At 39.1% G+C, this 6,055-nt stretch overlaps 1 pseudogene; it reads right to left on the bottom strand.

Annotated features, from left to right (window-relative positions):
- Nucleotides 1–6,055, bottom strand: part of LOC135213432 (sodium-dependent nutrient amino acid transporter 1-like) — an 82,941-nt pseudogene that overhangs the window by 44,421 nt on the left and 32,465 nt on the right.

Below are 6,055 nucleotides of genomic sequence, written 5' to 3'. Positions count from 1 at the left end.
ATCAGCTGTTATCAGCTCCCAGTTTGCTCTATGAGCCTGGAGATTGGAGAGTATCTTGCATAATTGCTATATGACAGGAGCCTCATTACAAAAGTTCCTTGAACATTCTGCCACATAAAATACATCTGCTCATAGGTACTTATCTGCACAAATTTTTGGGATGGTAAATAGTGTTGATAGCCCTGCAAATGTAAGACTGTCTGATAAGTCATTTTGTACTTTTATTGAGCAAAAACACACCCAAAGTGACTTTCGTCAACAGGCAGGAGGAATGAAAATTTTCTCTTCACCTGGATACATGAGTGGACAGCTCCCCACTCCCATCAAGCTGTTAGACAGATACAATCCACAATAGGGGAATTTTTTTTAGAAGACCAGCTCAGCTACCAGAGAATGACAGTAAACATTAGGATCCTGAATATCTGTAGGGAAGTGATGGTTTGAACTCGACTTACAGGTGATCGACCCGTTTGCAATATGGCTAACAGAATGTGTGTTCTGTTCTCTGATGAAATTTACCTAGTTGGTGGGTGCCCCTGCAGTGTCGACTTTCCTTGTTTCCATTAGTTTCCCTGCACTGCTAGAAGAGAGAAAGATGTGTAAAGAGTAAGATGAAGCAGCACAGGTACACTTCCTCCTCTTCCTTTCAGTCTCTAACTCCTACTCATTTGCTGCCCCTTTTTCCTCTCAAAGAGGAGTAGGAAGTTCAGCAAGCCCTCTCACAAGCAGGTAGGGTTGGCACAGGGGCTCTTGAGCATAATCATTATCCAGTTTTCCCTTGACATTTTGTACAGGAGGACTCCAACTTTTTTACTCCTGTGCAACAGATTGCTGTTGTGCAGTACCTAAGGGTGTTGTTAGAATCTGAGTACAAGTGATTGTCAAGTACTTCAGTCGGTTCCTGTTTTGACCTGAGCTCCCATTTGTGTATACTATGCACAAGTGCTTTTGCTTGCTCTCCTATGACCTCTACTTGTCATCCTCAGTTCATAGCTCATTGACTGGTACTTGTGAATTATTATACACCATGTTCCTGTGACCTGTTATAGGGGCAGATTGGTATGTTGTCCTCAACCTTGGGAGATTATCATCCTCATGCTTTCGGGGGTCAGAAAACCAGAACCAGAGGGCCCCACTCTGTCACGAGCCACCACAGGCAAAGTTAAAGTGGCATTTTTGAGAGATCTTCAAGCTCATTCATGAGCACAATGATCTGGGGGAGGTGACACCAGTGCCTTCTCTAAACTTGATCACAACAACTGAGCTCACCCTTGGGTATACTTCCGAACTGAGATTGGTGTTTGGATTGCCCTATTCATAGCTACTTTATAGAATTTTGGACCAAGTGAAGGTCTTAGTTCTGGTTGAGAGGGTTCCCTGCTGTATAGCAAATTGAGTAACCTTATCCCACTGCTGACATGCGAGAAAAAATTCTAAATGCGGGAGAATACCAAGACGACTACCCTATAGTTGGACTTCTGTCTGCAGACTGATGATGATTGCCAACTGAAGAGAGTCTAGCAGCAGACTCTTAGTAGCAGAGGCAACATGCATGAGTCAGTTGCCATAACCTTTTTCCAAGCAGCACCTAGGCTCAACACAACTGGTTGATCATGCTTGCTAACTTTGCTGTCACTGGTCTCATCTGAGGATATGAAGGCAAAGTTCAAGAGGTTGCTGGATTCAGGAGGAAGGGTACTGACTTTCCTTTCACATCACAGCTTATATTCTCATAGGAGCATAATGGTCACAGTCACTGATGCTGTTACAGTCTTCATGTTAGTTTTTAGTAGTCATCATCTTTAATGTGGGCATGGTCCCTACTGCTGATGCAGTCATGACTGAGTTCAGGTGATCTGATTTGGTATTTCTCAAGTTGTCACTCTCATTGGAGTTATACCTTTAGGACACGGCAAGCACCAAGACTAGGCCTTCAGGAGAGGTCCTTAAGCAAAGCATCCACTGGAAGAGGAGTGGTTTTGTCTACTGGAGGTACATCTGTTTAAAGGAGCAGTCAATGATGTTGGACTGGTCATAGATATAGATAGAGGCACCAAGGCAGGATATGGCAGAGAATTACACCTGCCAACTGATTGTTCATTAAGGTGGTGCTAGAAAAACACAAGTTCCCTACAGGAAGGCAAGTAACCTTCATCCCTGGGCATGGGCACATAGGTTGGACGTGGATGGCAGAGCAAGGTCCTAGTCCGTTGAGGTGTGGTCCTGTTGAGCAGCAGGCAGAGACAAGTGGGGAAGGCAGGTATAAGGTGATGTTAAAAAGCAAAAGGCTGTGTGGGAGTAGGAGAACAGCATTCATGGCAACTGGTGCGGGTAGAGCTTGGCCACTACCAGAGAGGAAAATGACTCCAATACAATTAAATATCCCAAAGCAGATGATCTAAGAAATCTGTTGAAGCACTCCTTGACCATTCAGACTTGTTAGTCATCCCAATGGATGACTGTGACCACAATGAAATATCTCAGGTGAGGTCTGGTAAACACACCAACCTCAGCAGCTGCTGCAGACCCTATTTGGGAAGGTTTGGCATAATCTCTTAGGCATAACAAGAGAAACAAATACACAAAACTACACTGGAAAAGCAAAGCATTTAGGAAAATCACAAAATACACAGTGGGACGCTGCTGACAAATGCAACATACATAGTTTAGCATAAGAAATATTCTCTAATATGCAGAATTATCAGTGATAATGAGAAAAATGTGCACATATCACTTAAAATGTTGAAAATACAAAATATTAGGTGGCAATTATGTACACTGTACAGATACTACTGATACAGTAGTGAAAAAAAATTAATACTATATCAATAAAATATAATTTGTCTAATGATAAGTGGATCATTAACACTAGCAACTAGTGAAGAGGTCTGAAAAGATTTCCCAGAGAAGAAAGCTAAGGTAAATGTGTCCATCAAGAGTAAGATTATAATGGTATATACATATATGGAAACCATGAAGAGAATGAATTTTCTGGAGGATAATGGACAAACAGAAATCTGAAGGAAAAAACACAACCACCTATTCTTGAATATTATGCTGTTACATATATGGAAGAAATCAAGGGTTACCAGACTTAGCACTGGAAACATCAGCAAGTATGTTGCACTGCAAAGATTAAAATGTTTTATCTATTGCCAACACAAAATTTAAATATATATATATGTGAATGCATACAAATTATCAATGATTTCTGTAAGATACAAAATAATCTACTGTACATAAAACAACCATGATACAAAAGTGTAAATTGTCATTAAACTGATAAAAATTTAATGTTAGGAAATCTTTAGCTGCTCTAAATCTTAATAGAACATGGTGAGAGATAAGAAAAACAATACATATTTCTTTCCAATATTTTAAATATATGTACCAGGATATTAAATTAATTACATATAAAAACAAAACTTTTACATAAAAACAAACTTAAATTTTTCAACTAAATATTACCCTTTGTGGGTGTACTAATTTGAAATTTGAGTCAAACATAGAGGAAGCAGTTTCTGTTACTGCAGATAAAAAATAATACAGTACCTTCACTTATAGATTTCTGACTGAAAAACACCATCTATTCTTGTTTGTTGAGCCTACATGAGGGACATAATCAGTGAAAGCAGACCACCTGTCATATACCAATACATTATAACCTCTCTTTATCCCTTGGCCTTTAAAGTAGTAATCAATTAGTGGGGTGGGAACATGGTAAAACTAGTCACACAAAGAAAACAAAATTATCTAGAGGCACAAAAACCTGACTACAGACTTGAGACATTCCTTGCCACTTATTCTTTGTTGCTTAATTTCTACATTGAGACTAAATTGAGGAATAATAGTAATAAATTATTTATAAAACAAAATTTTAAAAACAATGATCAACTTCAAAATAATAGCTTCAATCATTGGGGAAACAAACCAAAATATAGTGTAATTTCAATATTAATTTATTGACATTTTTCACATATAACGAGGAACCTTTTTAATAAATTACCTACAGCCAAAGCTAATCTAGTCTTTGAAGCTTAGTAACATTATTGTCACTATTTTCTGTGTAAACAAAACACTTCAGAAAAAAAAACTTAAGTTCAACTTATCAGTCGGTAATAGTGCAGTGAGACATCTTTACTGGACGGCACCAGGAAAAAGTGCCTGGTAACATCAGGTGACTGCAGGGTATTCCTCCATTTACCACTTTTTAATGACTAGTTAACCCATCTTGTTACCAAGTTCAATGACCATTTGTAGTTCATGCTACAATAGGAACTACGTACAGGTATAAGCTTCACAACTTGGTTGAGAACTGTGACTACTAGAGATATCTTGGCAATAACCATCTTACCAAGCAATAACAACAATTTCCAACTCACAATGGCAACAGTGTACTCCTATATTAGACTTGAGCTTTGTATTCTTGTGAAAAAATATGCTCATCTACCAGAGGTGGAGGAAGCAGTCTGGAAGAACAACTAGAAGTACAGGAATGAGCTGATCCAGAGATCAGGATGTTAAAGAAAGGGAGGGTGATGTGTGTTTTAAGCTTCTTTGACCTCTACAACCCGTCCTATGCCCACCGAGGACTATATAAAGCAGGCATCCCTAAAAGAAGAAAGGAGTTGCAACAATGATGCATAAACAGCAGCAGTATGAACATTATAAAGAAGCAACAGGTGTCTCAGTATGCAAGACTACTGTAAACTGCTGAGGCAGAAGAGTCTGCAGAGACTAATACAGATGTACAGCTCATCTGTAGCCAAGCAAATGGCAGTGAAGGACTGGCCCCCTATTAATAAAGAGAAAGCCACAAAGCCTTCAGCAAAGTCTTCATTTCCTTTAGGTGCCCTATGGTAGTCAGTGCAGCTTAAGCAGGTTGGAAGAGAATGGTCAATGGTTGTAGCAGGCACACTTACCACTCAGTCCACCATCCCAACCCCAAAAAGTAAACAGGTTGGTCAATGTCCACTCTACCTGCCACTTATATCAAGGGTGGAAAATTGAGGGATATTCCCCTCTGAAGGTACAAATGGGGCTTTCTTCAGTTGCACCCATTTTGATCCTCACTTCTTCCAATGAACATGGAATCCTGATCCCTGCTACCCTGCAAAGCAAACAAAAAGCACCCACACACCCAGACCTTATAGTATACTGATCACAAGTTCTGCCAGGAAAATCAGGCACTATCATTCAAATTATATTTAACATAATCAAAATAAAAAAAGAGAGCCCTGGCAATAGAGAAAGAGAAGCAAACCAATGTTTTAAAATATAGCTAGTCATTATCAGCAATGCAGCTGCAGAAAATGTAGTAATTACAGGTAGGTGTGGTACCCTCACTCCTCTGCCAACTGTCAGCTTAAGTTGTTACTAGCTATGCTTCATGGTCAGACCAGGAAGTAGTAGCCAAGTATAGCCTAGGTATCCAAACAAAAGATGGTTTACATTCTCACAAAAAGTGCTTACCTATATAGCTATACCTAGCCTACCCCTCACATTCCATAATGAAAAAAACTATCTGAATGACCATCATAAATAAGCTGTGATGCACACTTGTATTGGTTTGACATTAAAATAGGCTATGATACCCTATTTCGTAAATATTTTTCCAAAGCAGAGATCCAGTCTACCCTACCATCCTAATCAGGCCTTATAGCAAAACTTCAACTTGCATCTAACGCACTCTTTAAATAGCTTTAACAAAACTATTAGGTACAAGTATTTAAAAGCTAAAGCTTGTTACCTAGGTAGGTATGCCCATACTAACAATCTAGCTAGCTACTAGGCTAACACATTACGTACACTGACCATACCTAATCTTGCATCATACCTACTTAGCCTATTTAGTTTTATCACGGTCACCATTTCTTAACCAAGTAAGGTAATACTACATGGAAATTTAAGTTGTTTGAAGGCTTAAGTGCCAAAACGTTCGACAACTGATAGAATTACACTGTGCACTTGAACAATGAAAGCCAAGTGACAGCCACAAACAGCTGTAAAATGTAAACAAACCGGCTGCGTTCATTTCACACAACTACATAAAATT

Source organism: Macrobrachium nipponense, chromosome 42, assembly GCF_015104395.2.
Source record: "Macrobrachium nipponense isolate FS-2020 chromosome 42, ASM1510439v2, whole genome shotgun sequence".
In the NCBI taxonomy this organism is placed as follows: domain Eukaryota; kingdom Metazoa; phylum Arthropoda; class Malacostraca; order Decapoda; family Palaemonidae; genus Macrobrachium; species Macrobrachium nipponense.
The sequence above is the reverse complement of the archived record's forward strand: the minus strand, read 5'-3'. Positions and strand labels throughout refer to the sequence as shown.